The following is a 21,584-nucleotide window of genomic DNA, read 5'->3' on the forward strand; positions in this document are numbered from 1 at the left end:
CCCTTTTTTTTTTTTTGTGGCATCAGTTGGGGGGGAGCCATTTTTTTTTTTTTTTTTTTTTTTTTTTGTTGTTTTTTGTTTGAAAGCTAATTCGTTTGAGCGAAATTTGCACGTAAAGTTTTACAAGGTGATGAGACTGATGGGATCAAAGAACTTTGCACATTCCAAGTATAAATCGGCATCATTACTTGTCTTTGTTTCACTAATTTGTTTGACATGTAATGGAGAACATTTGTTGGCGCTGGGCTGGTCGTGAGTCTGTTGCTGTTTCGTTGGGTTTCTCAGTTAGCCTTGAGAATATCATGTAGTTCTAATTCGCATCCTGCAGAGAACACTGCTCTGTTCTTAGTTAGCAACACTCAGCAAAACATCCATCCAGCTGACACGAGCACGAACATTTTCGTCCAAACTGCCCTCATATAAAGCCAAAAATATTCAACTGGGCCGTCATGATGCCGCTCACCGTAACCTGAGAGTGATGTTCCCTCTAATGTGTTGGGGGAAAAATTGTATCCTCATGCGGTAACCGTATTTGCGCCAATCTTTTGACTGTTTTTCCCAGAGATGCTGCAAGATGTTTGGCTTAGTAAAGTTAAATTAAGTAGTACATGAGCCCTGAATGAAGGGATTTTAAAATGACAGCTTTTCAATACAATCCACTAAACATAGCCGGCCCACCTTTATTCAAACCATATGCAAGGAACAACATGTTTCCCTCTCAGAGGTGAGCCATAAAGAAAATAGCTCCAATTGTCACTGCAGATTCTGACTCTCATTAGTGTGGCTGGAGGGGCATGAGTGGAAATTATTCATGTTCAGGAGGGCGACACTTTTTCGCACATGGCGCATTTCAAGACAGCAAGACCACAGCAGGGGTGAAAAACATGCAGCACGTGATTACTTTAATTACATGCTGCTCTCTAGTACACATATACATATAGAGGACATCAACTAAAGATATAACGTGATTATGTGTGCTCTAAACACTCACGCATGTGAGAAGAACTTAATCATATTCCTCTGACACTTTGTCTCAACCACGCATGCTTAGCTGTCAGAAAAAGTCGTTTATAAAGCCTGACTTTATTGTTTCCTCCTCTCAGTCTGCTTCATTTGCACCAAGAGGCCTGTTTTTTTTCCAGAGCTTTTTGTTTAGCATTCTCATTCACACCACTCCTTTCTCTTTGACTTAGACACACACTGTGGCTTTTGCTGTGTATATATTATATAGCTTGTATATGGGTCTCAACTACTGTACTGTAATTGCAAATAATGTCTCCCATATGTGGCTGTTGTAATCTACCGCTGAAGCTTTCTCCTCTGGATAATCTTCTTGAGGGTAGGATGTCTTATGAGAACGAACAGCATGATGAATAGATGTTGTCCTTTCTTCCTTTAGCCCAATTGTACACACACAAAAAAATGGTTGATTCACATGTGGGATGCATCTTGTAGAAATTAACGGATGGTGTTTTTGAGGAAGAAGCTGTGCGCACAGTTTATCTGGTATCGTTCAATCTTGTCACGGTCTATAGGTGTTTGGACTTTTAGTTTGTGTTATTTTCTGTTTTGATCATTTCCGATTTGCTTTCTTACATCTGGCCCTTTTGGTTCATCCTTTGTGTTCAGCTATTCTCATTGTTTGTGTTTATGACTTGCTTCATCAGATTCGTGTTCATTTCAGTTTATGGTTCAGATTTCTTTTTCCCTTTCATTCTTTTTGTTTCTGTTTGTCTTCACCTTGCCTCCGCTCACCATTCTTCTCCTGATTGCAGCTGTTAATCATTGTCTTATTTTTGCCTTTAACTGCTCCTTTCCCCAGCTGCATCTAATCACCTGTCATTAGCTTCCTTAGCTTCTTGGTCACTCCTGTGCCTTCCTCGGTATCTTTAAGCCCCTCTCTCATCGTTTTCCACTGGCTCCTTCTGTTGCCGGCACCTGGTTGCTTGTAGGATCCGGTGCTGTCTTTTGTTTGGATTGTAAGTTCATTGTTTTTCCTGCATTAACGAAAGTCATTTCCCTCCAGCTTTTTGCATAGAGTCTAGAAAGAGAGCGTTTCTGTATTTATATCAAATAGATTATAACTTATTTACCAAATGCTTAGGTTTTTCAGAAAAGCCAGGTTTAAAAAAATCTACAATTTCCTTTGAAACTTTTTTTTTTTTCCTCGTTTACTTGTAAGAGGGAACGTTCTGATTTAGATCTTTTTGTCAAAAAGCTATGCAGCTTGGATAAGTTCAGCTGGAATTAGGCTCGGGGGTTTAGCTGGTTTAAAAAAAAAATCTGTCTCAGTGTCAGCATTTCCAGTAATACATCATCTGATGCTGGAGGCAATGAGGACATGTTCCTTAACCCCAACGTGATCCAAAGGGTCTTGGATGCTCACGCAAAAAACCGCATGCCGCGTCTCTCTGAAAGGCAGTAAATCTAAGATGTGGTGTCTCCAAATGTTGGATAAAGTTACCAAAATAAATGTCTGTTTTAAAGCAACTAAAAGGTCGTGCTGCCTTGTGTTCCTCTGCAGTGTATCCTGTTTTATGTCGCTGAACTCTTGAATAAATGAAAACAGGTATCCTAATTTGAAGAACTGGTGCAGCTTCAGTCAGTCAGTGCAAGTTATGATATATTTAGTTTGTGCATCTTATCAGAACGCTCCAACTTATTGGCCTTCATATCAAAAGTCAACATGGGATTCATCTGAATTTTATTAGCTGCTGCTCCACATGTAACACAAATAAACCTTCCTGTGTGTTTTATCAAAAATAATGTGCTCTCAGAAATTGGTTTTGTACTTCTTACTGCTGCGGAGGCTGGGTGTGGTTGTTCTACTGTCATTTTATTGATTTATTAACATTTTACGTTGCTTGTCTTCTCAGAATTATTTTTGCATGAAACTATTGCAGTACTGTGTATAAAGCGACTTGTACAGAAGAAAGCTTACTTTTTTTTTTTTTTTAAATGGATGGCTATTAAACTGTAAGAAAAATGGTTTAATTTGGATCCTGCAAGTGGTTGTTGGATTGCTTCTTGTCCAAGTGTGTCTACATCAACATTTTGTGTGTGACTGTTTTCCTCTGCCTTTAGTAAATCATATCAAAGATGTCCTCCAAGTTTTAGAACTTACTTTGAATGATGCTGTTTGCGTTTAAAATAACTTCACATTTTCTTATCTTTGATAGGGAGAGCGACAAAGCAGCGGAGCAAATGAGACAGAAACTCAAACTGTAAGTTCAAAACTAATCAAGTTTGCATAAATTCTTTCTATTAAAATGCATGTATCAGGACTTTAGGCATGCCGGAGCAGAGATGCATCTTGGGGATTATTCACATCTGACACATTTGGTCTGCATTAAACAGATCAGAGTTCGTTTCCCTCATTGGTCCAGACCTTTTATGGAGGTGTGAGTACACTCAACTGAAAACTGGCATGGACCAAACAATCGGACTGAAACACACTCTCTGAGGTGGTCTTGGTCCGCTTCCGAATGAACTCTGGTGCGATTTGCTTCTGGTATAAATACAGACCCGCCTCTATTTGAACCAAAATCTGTATTGTATTGTATTGCTCTTGATATTTAAAGTGAAATTGCAGTTAACAGCACCAACATTTGTGCAACAGAAATGCAGCAAGAAGTATGAATACTTTTGAAGGTGCTTTGTCTCAAAGGGTATTTCTAAAGTTTTATCAAGCAATATAAAAAAAAAAAACATTTAACTATACATGAGACTGTTCAAAAAATATGTTCCCATTTAATTTTTAATGGAAAATCCACAAATATCTTTTTTTTCTGAATAAATATCACAAATCTTAATCCTGACGGGGGTTTTCCACTCTAAGATATTTTCAGGAAACCACTTTCAAAGAATCGTGGGTCCTTTTGGTGTTTGAAGTACTTTCCCACTCGGCCTGAAACAAAGTTCTGAACACATTTGTGCAGCTTGGACCATTTCTTCACTCTTTGTCACAATGTTTAGTCTATTTTCAAGTCAGTCATAGCACAATAAATCGTGAAATGCATTGCTTCCAGTGAAGTTTTGAGATGGATGGGACACGACAGAGCTGACAACAAAGCTCTTCTGTGGAGAAGCCGTTTGGAATAAACAGCACTGGACAGAAAACCTAACTGGGTCACTGAAAGTCAAGTACTTGTAATATTTTGCTGTCAACTTTTATGACTGTTCAAATTTCATCTCGGCAATATGAATATAGTTTTTGTTCCTACGAATTTGTAGTGAATGTTTTTCTCTCTGATGAGAAGATAAATTAAATTACATTTTGAATTGCAGTAAGCATAGTCTGTCATAAACTAAGTACAGTCCATATTTCACACCGTCTTTAGCAGCGATATCTTGTCTAATTTTACTAGTTTCCTGCTATTGTAGAGGGATTTGGGAACCCATTTCTTAGAACAGTGCTTCAGTTTATTGAGGTAGGTACTTCTTTCTGCACATTTTCACCACAACAGTTTAATCGGGTTAAGGTCTAAACTCCACCACTTCATTTTTTTTTTTTAATTTATTTTATATTACCTGCTGTGTTTGGAGTTGTTATCCTATTACAAGAGGAAAGTTTAACCGTCAGACCACAAATGTGGCTTCATAATACTTTGGTGTACAGAGGAGTTTATGGTCTTAGACCAGCAAAAGAAGCCCAGATCAAGACCGCTCCATCACTGTTCATCACAGGTGCTATGAGATGATTTATGCTTGGGTGCTAGTAGTTTTCATCCAATAAGACGATATAGTCAGACTACCCACCGGGTCTTGTCTCAGAAGTCTTTTGGTTCACTCAAATGCAACTTTGTAAACAGCTTAATGCTGCAATGTTGTTTTTAGATACAAGAGCTTTTCTCCGTCATCCCTTCCAAACAAGGCTAACTTGTTCATGCTTGTTCTAATGGTGCCATCAAGACAGCCTGAAGCCTGGGGAGTCGGTACTTTTAGAGGTTTTGGTGTTATTCTAAGCGTTGCACAATCTAACCTTAGGGTAACTTACTAAACGAATAGAGAATTGTACTAAAGGAATTGTAGTAATTCTTTTGGCATTACTGAAAGAACGCTCTTTTAGTAAGAGCATTTTAAATGGGGGAACATTCCTTAAAGATGCACAGAAAGGAGAGACATTATCAGTCAAAGGGTTAGAGCTGTGCCAACAACGGGCATTACTCCTCCATCTCGTTTGGCTTTCTCGTCCTTTATTTCCCCATTTTATATCGAAGTGAATTAATTTTCTTTTCCCTGACAGATCCATTAAAGATCCATTGTCGCACAGATCCATTAAAGTGATCAAAGTTGTTTTCAGAAGAGTTAGCAATGAGGGGGTAGCCAGATATTTTTTCCTATTTTTAATTTGTCACGTTAATTGTGTTATGCTTCTGGTTTCGGCTAGGGAATGAAAGCTGGATGTCTGCATTCCTGACCAGCTCACGATGTTCTTCAAATGGAGATGCCAGGATTTATTTTTTAATCTTGTGCCGAATGTTATCAACAGGCCACCCCCTAAAATGTCAACACAGCTCTTTGTATCATTATTCACAGAAGAAGTTGTAAAGTTTTGGCACCACAGTTGGAGAATATTGCTGGTTATTTAGTGCTTTGAGCCGTTGCACCTGGTCCGGACACTAGGAGGCAGTGCTATGTATTTTAAGCAGAATAGTTCTTTATTTTAAGCTCTAAGTTTATGGTCCTGAAGATCATTTTTTTACTTAAATGTGTACTGTTTATTATTGAAATGACAAATAATTTTGAATCTGAGAAACAGTTTATAGATACTTTTAATAATTTGTTTTTTTTAAAGTTGCTTTTCATTTTCTGTTGAGATGTAACATATTGATATTCTTTAAATTTAGTTTTAAAAAATTGTAATTTATGTTTTTAGGCTTTACATTTTATGGTTAACATCTAAAAAGTTATCACATTGGATGTATCGTTCCCTTTTAAAATTAACTTTCTCCAACCAAAAAAACAAATCTGTACTTTACAGCCATGCAATAAATAGAAATATTTATTTAAAATGTATGCAAGAATCTACGAATTTTTCTTTAAACTTTTAAATTTGCCATTCAGCTGTTACTCAAAAATAATTATACAGTATTTTGTTTTTTTATTGACATGTATAAAATATTTTGAAATATGTAAAAAAAAAAGCATAGAAGAATGAAATGCAAAAATGAAGGGAGATGTTTTTAATGCCACACTACAAGATAAATGCATAAAGTCTAGCTTGTATTTAAGTTCATACATGACTACTGTATCTTCAGGTATTATAAAGCAATTCCTCCTGCGAGAAGGGGAGTGTGGATCAGAGAAGGAGCTTGAAGACTTAACAAACCTGCATCCTTCTGTGGGATTTAAGAGATCTGTGGTGAGCCCAGCTGATGAATGACCCCATGGGGCAAAAACTGAAATGTCAAAAACTCCAGATTGGATACGCTCGGACTTCTGCTCCACTTCTTTCCAGTAGTTTTAGTCTGATGTCCAACTGCATCGACTTCACATTAAACAGGGAACGCAAGTCTCACTTGTCTCTATTAAAAAACATCTTATCTTTTTATCAGGGCTTAGCTTTGTTACTTGAATGCAGTTGTCATAATACGTTTGGCTCAAAAAAAGTCACTGTACGCTAATGCTACACATGTGGTGGATAGAAAAAGAAGTTAAAATGCTCATCGAACATTTTTTCTTTTATTTGGTTGAGGCTCACAGGGGGGGAAGGGCATTTGCAACTAATTATTGTGACACATCTGAAGAGAGAAATTACTGATTTATGTGAACTTTGGACATGAGCAAGTTATCTTGTACAGACAGAAGACAGAGAAAAAGTGAAAAGTACTATATAAAAAGTCCTTTCCTACCAGATAAACTTTATTTTCACAAACTGCCTCCTGCTGGTTGTTGATTCGCTGCTCAAACTAATTAAACTGCAGGATGAACTGTGTTGTCTTCTCCCCCCCCCCCACATATGGCTTGTTTCTTCCCTTGAGTTCATGTAATATCCCTGCATAGATTATCTCTCTAGCTAAATAATTTATTGGTTCATTCTGCCACTACTTCACTTGTCACACATCTAGTTTTCAGTTTACAGCATTTTGTAACGACAGACTTCCCGACAGATATTAACGACCCTGTATTATCATCTTATCCACTTTTAATAACAATGTTTTGTGTCAGAAGATTGCATTTTAAAATGACCTTTCTGCGATGTATTGTGGTTTGTTTACGTCTCATATGCTGTCAAAATATCTAGATTTTCTGGAACTGGAAAATATTTGGCCTTGGAGATTTTATTTTATTTTATTTTTTTCTCAAAGATCAAACACACAGCATTAGTAAATGCAATACAAATCTTACAACCTTCATCCAGGCTACTTTATTATCTAGTAAATAATCATGTGTCATGCAGCACAGCCAAAGGATGTAGAGCTGTCATGGGCTCCAAATTTGAGGTGAACCTCATCCCCTCCGCCCCACACACCCCCTCCCTGTTTCCTAATGGCTCATTACCTTCAAAGTGTGAAGTGATTTATGGGCAGCGGTATGCCTGGGGGCAGTCCCTGTCTGAGGGGCTGTCATACACACTGATTGCCTCTGTTTGTTTGTGTGAATCTGTTTGAACATAACCTGTGTGAATAGGATACTACGAAAGCAGCCATGCTGTATCTTTTTTCTTTTTCTTTTTTTTTCTTTCATCCAAACCCATTACGAGCTCTTTTCGCTCTTTGTAGCCGAGGCTGTTTGTTTTCCTTTCTGCATGAGTGAGACCTGTTCTTGGCCTTGTTCCTGGTAACGGGATACAAAAATGTTTCCCTCTGCTCTGTTCTGATTGATTGCTTTTTAAAATAAAGTAATATGACCTCTGAATCTAAGTGCCTTACTGTACATTACTTCAGGCTGTGAACCTGACTATAAACCTAATGCAATGAGTGATGACCAACAAAAAGCACACAGCGAATCCCAGCACCGGCTCTCAATCTGTGCTGCCGTGAAGATCACATTATCCTGTTGCACGTCTTCCTCCGCATTCATTTGCTATTGTTAAGAGGGCAAATCAGAAATGACTCATCGAGACCTGAGTCATTACTGGAAATGCTTGTCTGTGTCAACGTGACATTGTAAACAGCTTGCACTGGTTACGAGGGAAATGCGTACCTCAGATTAGGTTTGTATATAAAAGTCTGGGTGAATCCGTTGCTTGCCCTTCTAGGTCTGTGTATGCATCGCTGTGCAGCTTCCGACGCATGTGAAAATGGCAGGTGTTCACGCGGGGAATGTTAACGCAGCTATACTTGTGCATGCTTGCTGTCGCTGCAGCCCTGTGGGGAATGCGAATGTCTTCGTCCATGTGTGGACCACCCAAACCTTTTGATGTCATAACAATAACCAGTCCATTTCCTTTCTGTGATATGCAGCACATTATCAGTCCACATCACAGCAACATGGCCTCTCTGTTTAGCTGACATGTCACAGCTGCACAGGAGGTTACTCCCCCTCCTGATGGTTTTATCTACTTTCACGGAGTCCTACATGTACAATTGCTGTACTGTATTTCAGATTTGTGCTTCCTGAAAAGCACAAATGTCCTTTATTTGAGCTATTTAATACGCCAACAGATATCCAAGTTTGATATGACTAACTCTTTTCCCTGCCTGTCTGGTCTGGAGAAGGTTTCGTACAAATCTTGCTCTTTTCGGCTGCCTCTCCACATTTTTGCACCTTTTTTTAGCCTAAACAAATTCCTTTGGTCTGACAGTATTTTCGTGTTTGTGCAACTCTTTATTTTGTGAATTTTTCCCTCCTCCTCTCAGTGAGCAGAAATACACTGTGGTAATTAATATGGTAATATGTGTGTGGGGTACAATTTTTTTTCCAGGAACACTGAAAGCCATTTTAAATTGAGGTCTAAGTGAGGTTTCATCTGGAAACACTGAGGGGAGGTCTAGTACACCAAGTATCTGTCAGTCCCTGACCAATTAAAGAGGAAAAATAATATTTGCCTTCTTTCTTTTTTTTTTTTTTTACTTTTTTTTTGGGAGAAAGGAAGGCTTTGCTTGTTGCCAGAACTATTCTCATTTAACCTGAAAACACTTGAAAATATAGACTAATTCACTTTAGCTTAGGAGCTCCTCAGTGAGGAAAAGAAAAAAAAAATTGAGGTTTTGTTCACTCAGTTGGTGGTTAAGCAGGAAAACGGTCCAAAATACAGTACAAAGAAGCCTTAGTAACTTTAAGGGACCTCTAATTGATGATTTATTGTACAACTGAGTATATTCACCAGAATTAAAAGTATCAATGGATCTACTGAGCTCTTTATTGGTATAAAATATTATTTACAGGATCCTCTTGTTTGCAAATACAACTGAAAATGTTCATGCAGTTCTTCATTAAAACCCCAGGCATCATTGTTTTTATTGAGATTTCATGACAGGCCAACAGAAAGTTGTGTAAAACTGTGACGTAGGAGGAAAGTTTATTTATGGAATACAGATCCAAAATGTGTGGCATACACGTTTCAGATCTGTAAGACACGTATGCCACACGTTACTCAGGAGGGCTTAGTCTGTGTGCCCCAAAACAGGTTTTCTCTATCCTGGTGAAAAAAAAAAAGCAGCCTCTTGTTCTATGCTTTGCTTCGCACAGAGGATCTGGGCTGTTGGTCATTGAGAGAATTGCTTGCTGGAGGCATGGAGTTTGCTGAAGTTTTACATTTTACCCAACTGCCAACATTTAGCAGTGACACATGTAATGCACCAGATTGACGTTGTTAAGTTTACTGGAAATTGCTTGCACTGTAAACAAAAGGCCTGACGGAGAAGGGAGATGAGAACAGAATCGAGTGGGAAGGCACTGGCCAGGTTAGCTTTTTTTTTTTTTTTTTCCCCATGATTGCTCCCGTTTTCCTGTGTTTCACTCTTTGTTAAATGTCAGGTTTGTTTAGTTGTCCTGTTAAGCTTATTCCACTTTAGCTGTTGTTCTCTACAGATCCCTCAGAATTACCCCCACCATCTGGGGGCCTCTCCGATTAATTTTATTTTGCTTTCTCTGCGAGATGTTCAAAGGCTGGAATATAGTTTTATGACTTATCTCTTCTACAAAGATTTGTCCCTGATGAGTTTACTGTATTTCTTGGATACTTGGAAGATACCAAAGTTGCCAGTCAGCAGTCCAAGTGACTTAAAGGCCTGAATTTATAGGGCTGCACACTGGAGACCATCCATGATTTGGTTTGTAGAATATGTCACTCCCGGTCATTTAAAATGTATAAAAGCCTTTCAGATTTTTGATGTGTAGTGTTGTAGAAAGCTATAAATCACCATTATAATTAAAAAAAAAGCCTTTAACTGCAGAAGCAGTTGAGAGAAACAACACAAATATAGCTTTTAAATTTTGAGTGGGTTGTGAGGAGTTCTTTTCCCACACTCAGCAATGAAATCCATAACCCAGATAATGAATCATACTGGTTTCAAGGAAGATAACAACTGGGGCCTTCCAAGGAAAGAGAGTACTGGTTTTGATTTTTTTTTTTTCCCCTTGATTGCATGATCCCACGTATCCCCCTATGTGCTTGGCGTGGCTCCTCTGTGAAAAAGGATTGTAAGTACTCCTTACACTCCTGGTGGTGTTTGTGTGCTTTGCTTTTTGTGCTGCTATAATCTCTGCCGGTATGTGGGTCCCCCAAGAGAGTACTCAAACTCCTTTGCAAAACTAGCCCTGGATAACAGATACTCAAAGGGTTTATTATACAGCTTTAGATATATGTGTCTGCTTCATCATCACTGACAATCTTGTGATTTTCTAATGCACTTTCTTGTATTTCTTTAAATGTTTCCTTACGCCTTTTATTTTGCTCAAATTTATGCTTAAACTGTTGGAGTGATGCTTGATTTTTATGCTGGGCAATATTTATTACTTTCTTAGCTGTTTTTTTTTTTACATGCATATTCAGACTTTTTTGCATTTGTTTATATTTTTCCTAAAAAAAAGAAACAAAAACCTGGTATGAGTCACCAAAGTGATTTTATGCAGACATGAGAGAGAGCACTACAGTATTTGCGTGATGAATGGCACCACTTCCACTTCCTTTCAGACGGAGGAGCTTTTAATTGTCTTTGTCTGATTAAATCAAGATGCTGAAACACAAGATGGTCTTTGCAATCTAGTGTCTATTTTTGAATTACCAGTCTCCGCCGCTGCTCCAACCATCAGACCAACAGCAGTAGTGAGTTAAGCCATCTATTGTAGTTTTGCTTTAAAGTTTGCTTGCAAGTCTTGTTTTATGATGTTTTCAAAATTGTGAAATAAAACATGTTGTGCTTTGAAAAGTAGCCACCTCCTCACAGATTTCATCTGTTTTTGTTTGTTTTCGGTGACACTTAAATGCTTCAGATTTAATAAGACGACGATAACTTGACTAAAGTAGAAAAACTAGTCATCTAACCAATGCAGCTCCAGATTCAAAGTACTCTAAAAGTCTCAGGAATGGCTTCGTAACTCTTTCCAGAAAATTTTCAAAATACTTTTTTAATATTCTTCTAATTTCTTTAGATGTAAACAGAATTTGTTGCTTTTTGAAATCTTTGGTCGCACTTCATGTTGTGCAGCGTCAAGAGCAAAAAGCAAATAATACATTTTTGTCTTTTCTTATTCATACTGATCAAGATTCACTACACCATATCACTGTTTTCTATGTACTGTATCAAGTATCACATTGGTCCCCTGGAACCAGAGTAGGGCTGTTTAAAGTATGACCTGTACTTTTTTTCCCTGGAAGTCCTCCTTTATACACACTGTGATTACCTACTTTTTTGGCTCTCAGATTTGTAGCCCTCCTCATTTCACCCTCCAAACCCACCAAACAGAACAGCAAAGTGCAAAAAAAAAATAGACAACAGTCTTGTGAAGCAGAAATTAAAGTCAGGTGTCTTTAATTAACTAGGAGAGTGAGGATGTGAGTGGGCGTTCAGAGCAGCGATCTGTCTGAATTAAAATCAAGACTATTGTTAAACTCTCTTTGCAAACATCCATGCATGATGAAGAAATTGTCTGCAAACTGTGGAAGAGGCCTATAATTGGTTTAAAATGTTCTCTTGGCTTATGTTATTTCCCCAAGAGAAAAACAACTGAACAGCAGAAGACAGAAAACTCATTAGCATGCATTTGAACACACATGATATTAGTTAATAAATAAGAGCAATTATGCCTCTCATTGTACTTCATTAATGAAACCCAATGGTTAGGACATGTCTTGCTGCAGCTCGTCCATGATGCCTGGTGGTCATTCATAGATCAATTATTTCTTACGCTGATGAACTCCAAGGGAAAAATGTCAACACATCTGTTTGCGACGGTAATCTCAATAGCAAGTGGTTATTCCTGCAGGCTAATGACCCTCAAAGTACAAGGTGGTGGAAATAATTTGTGGAGATGCACTGAAAAATGATTTGCAGACACAGGCCAAAAGCCCTGATCTTTTTGCAATCAGTGAAGTAATCTCACTTGGTGCTACCAGTTTGCGCTGTTCACAGCACTATTGGCACTATTACGTTATCGAGTGAAGGTTTATATTGTGGTTTTTCAGTATTAATGTGGTGTTTTAAAATGAATTCAGAGGAAGTGGGTGTAAAATACTTCAATTTAGTTTGATTAATTATAATACAGTTCTGAAGGAGAAAGCGGAGTTGGCTAAAATTGTAGCTTGGTTAAAACTTTTCAAAAGCAAATTCAGATCAGTTCATCTTCATTCGGTTTAAATGATTGAAATTTGAAAAGCCTGAAATTCTTTGAAGGAAATCCATTGTTGTATTTTGAGCTGAAGCTGTTTTCAATACAAGTCAAATCGTCCAAGTGATTTGATCAATAGTTCCACTGAAATGTTTATTTGCATAAATAGACCCGTATCATAGTTGAAAACAAAATATCCCCACATGCCGACAACTCTCATGTGGTATTTGGTCGTTAATCTCTTCAAATAAAGTCACTGTTTTCTTGAAACAGCAATGCTTCAAGAAAAAAAATGTCATTTCATGAAAGCTTTATGAAACTTTTACAAAATGCTGCTACAAAGCTGTTACATCCAGGGACAAAATGTAAATAGTGGTGTCATTTAATAGTGGTGTCACACTTGTTAGAACAAATAAACCTTCAATACGTACAAAGATTTCCTAATACTACTATGCTGTCCTTACAGCTAGATTTGTTTGTTTTGTCGCAGAAGATAAATGGAAAGAAAGACGATCGATATTCTTATTAATCATCCTTGTGTCTTGGCATATAAAAAAACCCCAAATCTGTTTTAAAAATCCATAGAGTTCCAAGAAGGACACAAAACGTTTCTCACCAACGTAATTCACAACATGGCTGACATGCTTTTTGTACAGTGTTGGCTACATTTTGGACTTATGAGCTCAACTTTGCAGCTAATTTGTTTACCTTCTAAATGGACAGTACCAACTCTGGTGTAAAGTCTAAAGCATAAAGATCTCTTTATATTTCATGACAGTCTTGGGGGGGGGGGGGGCGGGGTTCCAGCAGTTATTCCTGTAGCTGCTAAATCTCCTTGTTGCTCTTTTCTTGCTTTATTATGTTCTCTCTAGTTATTATTTCAGCTCTGGATGTTTGCCCCCAAAAAACACAACAAATTCTGTATTTTATTTTTCTCATCCTTAAAATATTTCTAAGAAGGCAAAGCTGCTGCAGCAAAGTCCTCGCTCTGCAGCAGACTGACCGTCCACTTGAACAGACGGACAAAACGCTGCATGTTTAGAGTTATCTAGGCCTGCAAAAGTACATTTTGAAGCACAAGCCTAACCTTTCTGAGTAAAATTTGGGGAAAAAAATTAGATAAACGATTCATATAGTTGGGCTCAGCCTAATAAGGATGACATCAGAATTGGATCTGGTACTGATATTGGTTCAGACTTGTCACATCGCTGTCCTCCTTTAAAACCGAACCATGTTCATGTTTTGTGATCAGCTTGAAAAAAAAAAATCTCATGCATCATTTTCACTGATGCCAACCTCACTGTGTCTGACTGATGAGAGGAGGCAGCGTAGGGAAAAAGAGGAAATGTGTGCACATTAAATGTCTGGGCAACTCTCCTGATCCAATTACTCTGAAAATAGTCTCGTCTCATTAGGAACAGATGCAGCATCCGTCCTTTCAGATCTGATATGAACGTTACATCAATGATGAATTCAGTGTCAGAAAATATCCACTAATATCTTTTCATTTAAAAGATCTGAATTTTTACCCTTCAAAATTGCTTATTTGCATTAAATTTCTTCAGATTCCAATAAATAAGTTTTAATGTACAATTTCAAACATTCAGGACTTACTTTTCCACCAAGACTTTATCATGTGGAGCTGATCCACACACGAATCATAAATTTAGCACATTAGGGTGATGGATATCGACACTTGTCTCGGGCAGAGGTGTGGCGGGTTAATTGTGCATGGCTTCTTTGCCTACAGGCTCTGGAGTCGACTGTTCCTGCAGGATTTCACCACTGCTTTGGCATAAACAGCCAAACCACATGTTTGTCTTGTGTTAATGGAAATTTACCTGACAGCTTTATTCAGGGGAAGATTGAGGGCAAAGGGAGGGGGCTGCTGGAGTTGCATACCTTCACACCTGCGCTAAATTATATTTATTTGAACCATAGATTTGACCTTTTAAGCAATTTTTGTTCCTATTTTTGTGATTTTGCTTCAGTAAAAGGCTGAGAAATGTGTGATTTGTCCACTAGGGGGTAGACATCCAGCACATTTGGAGCTTCTACATTGTCAGTTTTTGAATAAGCTTCAGTGAGAGAATGGGACAAAGTAGAGGCTGTCTGTGTGTTGAGCTTTAATTTCACTGTTGTGCAAAAACGCTGTCCCTGTTGTTATTGCTAAAATAGAGCCGGCTGTCATATTAGTTTAGAAATATTAACACACTGAAATGGGATACATTTAGGCCTCAGAGTACATTGATATCATGTAGAACCACAGACATGTTTTCATCTCAGCATGTTAATGGAAAAAAGCTCACACTAGTCAATAGTTTGAGTTATTTGGAAAGTAAATTGCAACTGAAAGGAGATTGGTTAGTGTGTCTTGCTCTCTCTCTCTCTCTCTCTCTCTCTCTCTCTCTCTCTCTCTCATATATATATATAAATCACTTCAGTAACAAATATCGTAAGTTGAGCAATAAATGTTTATTGGAAAATCTCTTATAGGTTATATTTTATTCAGATGTTCAAATCAGAATGAATTACAAGTGTATCCACAACACTGGCATGTTTTTATATTTTAACACCTTCAAATAATATCACATAGTATCAAATAACTACTGAAATTATACATTTTCCAAATGATGTACATATAAAGATGTTTCATGCTTTTGACTTCAGCCCCTATACTTACAGTTGTAGAGAAGTTGAAAGCAGAGTTAGATTGTAGGGGACTATATCTATCACAGAGCAATTTTATTATGTAGAAATTGGAAGACCATGGCTGCAATATGAAATCTTTGTTCTTGTTTGCAGATTTTTAATTTAATTTTCTCACAGTAATTTACAATTTGAGTTTACTTCTGTCTACTAACCTAAATTCCAGACTGCCTCGTTTTCTGTTGCTGTCTTTGTAGCTAATCCTCCGCAAAGATCACACCACACCACTATAGTTACATCAGAGCTGTGATCCACAAACATTTTTTCTTGAAACCAAAGTTGTTCTATTGTTTTCTGTTGCTCTATTGTCTGGTTTTTCAACTTTCACTCTCAAGGGAAATTTTTTGGCTTATATTGGCAGAATCAAAGCTTGCGTTGGCAGGGATACGATGGCTGAAAACTGGGACGTTAGTCCAAGTGAGGGACTGCTCTCTTCGCATTTCAAGAGGCTCTGTTTTATCTCTCAGGATCAATTTTTTATTTTATTTTTTTGCATTTTCTTTCCATCTTTCCCTTTCAGCATCACTGTAAAAAGAGGTGACCTGTGTGAACTTTTCCCTTGTGACCTAATTTCATTAAGTTATTTTTTTTAAATATAAAATACTTATCACTCTAGACATTTGTTCATTTTTGACAAAAGCAAAAGAAAAAACAGACTGTGGAATTTCCACCACCAGGTCAGTGCGTCTAGGTGATTTTCATATCTATGAAGGACGCGTCATTATAGTCGACGACGGACGCACAGCAGGGTTTTATACTTGCCTGGGTTTGTATTATCACTGTCAGCCTAATCCGTCTTCATTTGTGTTTGAACTTGCTGAACTACGTTTTCAGACTCGCGCTCCGCTGATTCGCACATCGAAGGGGCCTGGACGGGTGCCATTCTTCTTTCACTCAGCTTTTCCGTTCATGCTCCCCATTATAAGCTGCTTTTATAAGATGATCTCAGTTAGGTATGAAAACAATTTTTTTTCCTGGTGTTTACATATGAACACTGACCTCCTGCTGCATTGAGTAGCAGGATTGGGTTTATTTTCAGAGGCTCGGCTGCGCGGCACTTGTGTGTTTTGTGACACACTTTTGTTTGCTTGCTGGATCAACACAGATGAACAGTTTACTTTACTTGCAAAAGCACATATAGCAGCTCCGACCCGTCAGCTCATCGCTCGCCCTGACAGCATATGTTGTGGTTTTCGCAGCCGCAGCTGCTGTGAGGGTTACTGGTTAATGCTGGGTGTTGGTTGACCTTAACCAGGGCGTGTTAAACCTCTTGGAGCTGATGTTATGCGAGAGGAAAAGAGAAGTGAGATGTGAAGGTGTGGGGCAGAGTTTGGAAGCAAAAGAGTGGGGAGAAAATGCTAATTAGGAGCATGGGAAGTGACCTGTTGGGTCTGGTCTTGCCTAATTAAATGGATGACCAGCAGAAGTGAGTATTGACCATCTGCAGAGTGCAGATCACCTCCTGTGTTTGTTTTGGATTTTTAAAGGAACAATACGCCTTCTGTTCGCCTGCAGATGGAATTCGGAGTCAGGTTTTGTGTCCCGGGAAGACCCAATCATCCCCCTGTTATCTTGGAGGATGATGTAGGTGTCCGGAGAAGGAAAGAAAGAAGGGGGCAGGAAGTGCATGCACCTGGACGAGAGTGAACTTGTTCCACTATGCAGCGCTGTGGCCTGCTGCCCTTTTTTTTTTTTTTTTTTTACAAATATTCCTGGAGCTATGTGGCAGTGTGAGGTTATGTAAGAGGTAGAGGTAACCCCCTCGGGATCAATATCTGCCAAGGAAAAAATGTTCATGCCATAATGCTTAGGCTGGTTTGGGTGAGGGAGTTTAGCATGTTTGTCATCTGTCAAAATTAGGAGTTACATTAGACTCCATAGTGGCAAATATTTGGAGTATATTACTGCCAGATTTTACAGTTTTACATAAAGCAGAACTACGTAGATGGAAATATGGGGAGTGACCAACCAGATGAAAGGCAGATCAGTCAGGATGTAAAAGAGAATGAAAAATGCTACTTTTCTGTGCCGCTTAAGGAAATGTTTGGGTGGCTACTAACTGCTGAAAAGCCCAGATTTTGTATTTCTAGCAATTGTTTAAAACATATTTTGGCATTCAGAAATTCAATGACTGTTCACACTTGCAGAACAAAACAAAAACCTTACCAGTAAAAAAAAAACAAAAACCTTCTAACTTTATAACCTGCCATCACTGTTTCTCAGTGGTAGGATGTTTCAACTTTATTTTTTATTTTTTCTGTTGAAACCATATTTTCATAGGAAGTTATGCTGTATTACAAACTTACTTCAGGAGGAAATAAACAAATAATCTATGACCAGTACTTCGCCTACTTTCATATTTGGATGGAGTATCCGATTTGTTTTTCACATTTCCTATTTTTTTCCCACAGGGATGACAGAAATGATGACTTTCTTTCAAGCACTGAAACCCAAGTTTTCAAATGGTAGTTCGACGCAAATGAATAATATGTTTCAATGTTAACTTCCTATATGCAGGGAATAAGTTAGAAAACACTTGATGGTTTGCAGCAGACTGGCTACAACTGTGTGAGACTAGAGCTAATGCTGATGCCAAATAAAACTGGATTAAAGTTTATATCGTCACATGTTCTCACTAAAAGGAGCCATGCTGAGTCACCTTCATTTGTGCAATTTCTTGTAAGAATCTAAATTTTAATCAAAGCAGGCTTTGAAAAAATCGGAATAAAAGACGTCACACAGATTAAAACCTTTCTTAAAGGGGCGCTTTGTTCATTTTATGCATTGGGGCAAGGGCTCCATCATCTGTAGCAGTGTTTCCCAACCCCAGTCCTCAAGGCTCGCTGCCCTTTTTAGATCTTTCGCTGCTTTACTACACCTTAGTAAAGCAGTCATTGCAGTTCAGCAAATGCCTGTCAATTGAAATCACTTGGGTTGAAGCAAGGAAACACCTAAAACATGCAGGGCAGTGTGCCTTGAGGAAAAGATTTCGGAAATCTTTTCCTCTCCGTCTTAATCTTACTTATCGTTACTAGAATCTAGCATCAGAAAATGCACCAAAAAATCTGGTTCAAGTGAAATATGATGGCCTTGCTATTCCAGTCCTGTTGGATTTTGAGTGAAGTACAATGCTAAGATTTAATAAAGACTCCAGGAATTCATATCAACCTGTGAAAATACAAATAATTTGTTGATCTTAAAGTGTTTTTACTGTGTAACTATAGAACTGGATAGCCTCGTCATGCCTTTAAGTCCCGGGCACTCCTGCTGGCCTCTGCTGCAGTCCAGTCTGATGGAAATGTCTCTGCCTATGGGCATTTAGCAGTGAAGAAATGGAAAATGTCATTTAAACCAGCATCACTCCCATCCCTTCAGCCAGCTGGCTTATGTGCTGATGCATATAAATGTCAATGTATGCAATTAAACTGAAATGGCGTTTCAGTTTATTTGTTTTCTTCTCACTTTTACTCTGGAGCATGACTTGTGTAAAGCATGTCTATCATTTTGACTGAGTGACTGGTGAGGGAGGCCTCTGGTGAGGGTTTTGGGGAACTGAGGTAGAGCAGCAGTGATGATTTAAAGTACACTTTGTCACGTTTTCCTTTCAAGTCCACTCCTACCCTGAGATAGAAGCTATTTTTTTTTGTCAAAGTTTTTTGGTTATATTGACACTGACCACATCAATCTGATCACAATTGATTACCGACAGGAGAACAATAATAGTCTTATCTGGCCTCATCTTGTTAAATGAATCACTTTCTCATTAAAGGGCAGAAGTTAGACCAGTTGTAAGGCTCATACATGTAAAAACTTAGCACACAAACAGAATATTTAAATATCCTTCTGTTGCATGACTCTAATTCAAGCCGAGACCCAGAGGTTTTAACTTTTACTGGTGTCACTAAATGTTCCAGGTGGTTGGGGGGGGAGTTGTAGAAGAAACCAAACTGTGGAGCGATCAAGATATTCTGGCTTATAAGCATCGATGCAAGGCGGCTCCATCAACCAGCTGAGCTCAAGCCAGCATACTCTGGATTAATGTCAGCACTTGTGCTTGTCGAGGCAAGGTGGTAAAAAGTTTGATTTCTCTGCTGTATCAAGTGCAAACAGACGTTCAGAACAGAGAGGTGTTCTGAACGTCTGCTTCCTCTGTCCATCCTCTGAGGAAACGGCGCAATCAGTAACATGAAGTGTTTGCAGATGTTTTCCTGTAATCATCTCCTCACTGAAATAATTTTTGAGCATAATGACCAACCAAGTCTTACTAAGAAGCTTGTTTTTTGGACATGCCTGGTTAGTAGATCAGCAGAAGGCCTTGGGATAGAAATAGATGTTAATATTAATTCCACAGCTTAATGTTTGTCATTCATTAGGCTCCACCAATTTGACAGCTATAGCACATTACTCACTGCTTCCCATGCCACTAATACCTCCTGTTAAGGCATCCAGTTTTCATTACAGATGCACCAATCCTGGTGTTAATATTCTTAGTTCTTCTTGATTCCTCAGGATTCTTTCTCAGTCTTTCAGTTTTGTAAATTCCATTCCGTTTTCACAAATAACTCATTGTTATCGTGATTCTGCCTTCCTCCTGCGTACGCCTGGGTCCTGTCGGTCCACACATCCTGGCAGGCTCTGCTCTAAGCATCTCCACAGCTTTATACCTGATCTGCCCGGTGTATATCTTAGTCTACATGCTGCTGTCTGCTCATTACTGTTCTCCAGACATTGGCGTCTGCTGCACTCCAATACTGTGCGGTACTTTTTTTTTCTTTTTTTTTTGTTCTGTAAGAGTAAAGGGTGCTGAATGCAAATGCACACAAACCTTTCAGATTTGTATTTGTAAAAAGAATTGAAAAGCTTGTTTCCTCTTTCTTTCAATTCGGTAATGCACTACTTTGAGTTGGTTTATCACATAAAATCCAGATTTAATGTATTAATGTTTGTGGTTTGTAACATGACAAGATGTGAAGAATTTCAAGGAATATTGATATGTTTGCAAGGGCCAGATATAAAGTGTTTTCCTGCAACCTTCTACCTATGACTAAAGAAAAATGTCAAATCCATTAGGATTCCTGAGCACCTTTTGTGTTTGATCATAGTCTTTCTTTAGTATCCTTAGTTGCTCATTAGTATTTAGTTCATCCCCAGTTAGCTAATAAAAATATAACCACTACATTCTGATGAGTTCCTGAGAGGAACTAAATATAGAAGTTTTTGTAAACAACAGCCACTTGCTAAAAATCAATGTGTGAATGTTCCCCTGGTGAACTTGTATTTTCTTCTTTTAAGTATCTGCACAGGTGCTCCTTTTGTACAGAGCCAAGAATACGTGTTCTATCTCTTGTATCAATATTTTATGATGCTGGAATGTGCTTCAGGAACAGCTTATTGGAAATTAATAGCTTGGCTGGAAACGGAAGATCAAAGCAAGGGTGCGATTTGATTTGGGTGTGTGTCAGGTTTTTTTTTGTTTTCATGTCTGTCACAGTTTGACATTTCTATCCTCTACAAGTACAGTTGATGAGAGGAAACAAAAGCAGAGGAAAGTTGAAAATTTACATTAGAAAACACCTAAAATATAGAAAATAACATAAATGAAAGTATGAAACTGTAACCTACTAAACTCATGTAGCACCACTCTCTGTTAAGCAGATAAGCTGAAAGTGTTATTTAATTTAATTTTGCCTGTAGGACGAATAGGTTAAAGTGCATGATATTTTTTGGGAGTGAGAAAGAGGAAATTGCGTGCTGACCAATAAGTGAGGTGCATGTCTATGAATCTGTTCTCCATTCATCTTCACTGAAAATGTTGGTAGTCCACAGTTAATATAAATAAAAACCAGTCCTTCGTCCAAAGAGTCTGGGCTCTGGAGTTTTGAGAAACGATTTCTTCCTGGAGGTGTGGACTGTGTTGAGGTTTTAAATTTTCCCCGGTCGCTAATGTTTGCTCATGATGTATGCAATGCACCGGTTCAATGCTAAGTAGCTTACCAGAAATTGTCTGCACTGTAAATAATCATCCTCCACTGCGAAGAGAGAAGTGCCGATCGGAACGAGGCAGCTGTTAACGTTAGTTCAATATTTGTAAGCGTGGCCAACACTGACTCATTGGCGTCCTTCACTTCCTCCTCTGTCACTGCTAAAGCTGCAGGCAG

General features: G+C 38.3%; 1 long non-coding RNA gene across 2 annotated transcripts in view; it reads left to right on the forward strand.

The window, feature by feature from the left end:
* Positions 1–1,827: 1,827 nt before the first annotated feature.
* LOC106939876 (uncharacterized) overlaps positions 1,828–21,584 on the forward strand; it is a 39,868-nt gene continuing 20,111 nt past the window's right edge. The window contains exons 1-3 of one of the 2 annotated variants that reach the window (XR_001422935.1): positions 1,828–1,979; positions 3,180–3,224; positions 6,261–6,666. This is a non-coding gene — a long non-coding RNA (uncharacterized LOC106939876). Of the gene's footprint in view, positions 1,980–3,179; positions 3,225–6,260; positions 6,667–21,584 lie in introns of those variants that run through there. The other variant, XR_001422936.1, reaches the window with a different exon arrangement.

Source organism: Poecilia latipinna, unplaced genomic scaffold, assembly GCF_001443285.1.
Source record: "Poecilia latipinna isolate Pla-1442-1.1 unplaced genomic scaffold, P_latipinna-1.0 Scaffold3009, whole genome shotgun sequence".
NCBI classification, from domain to species: domain Eukaryota; kingdom Metazoa; phylum Chordata; class Actinopteri; order Cyprinodontiformes; family Poeciliidae; genus Poecilia; species Poecilia latipinna.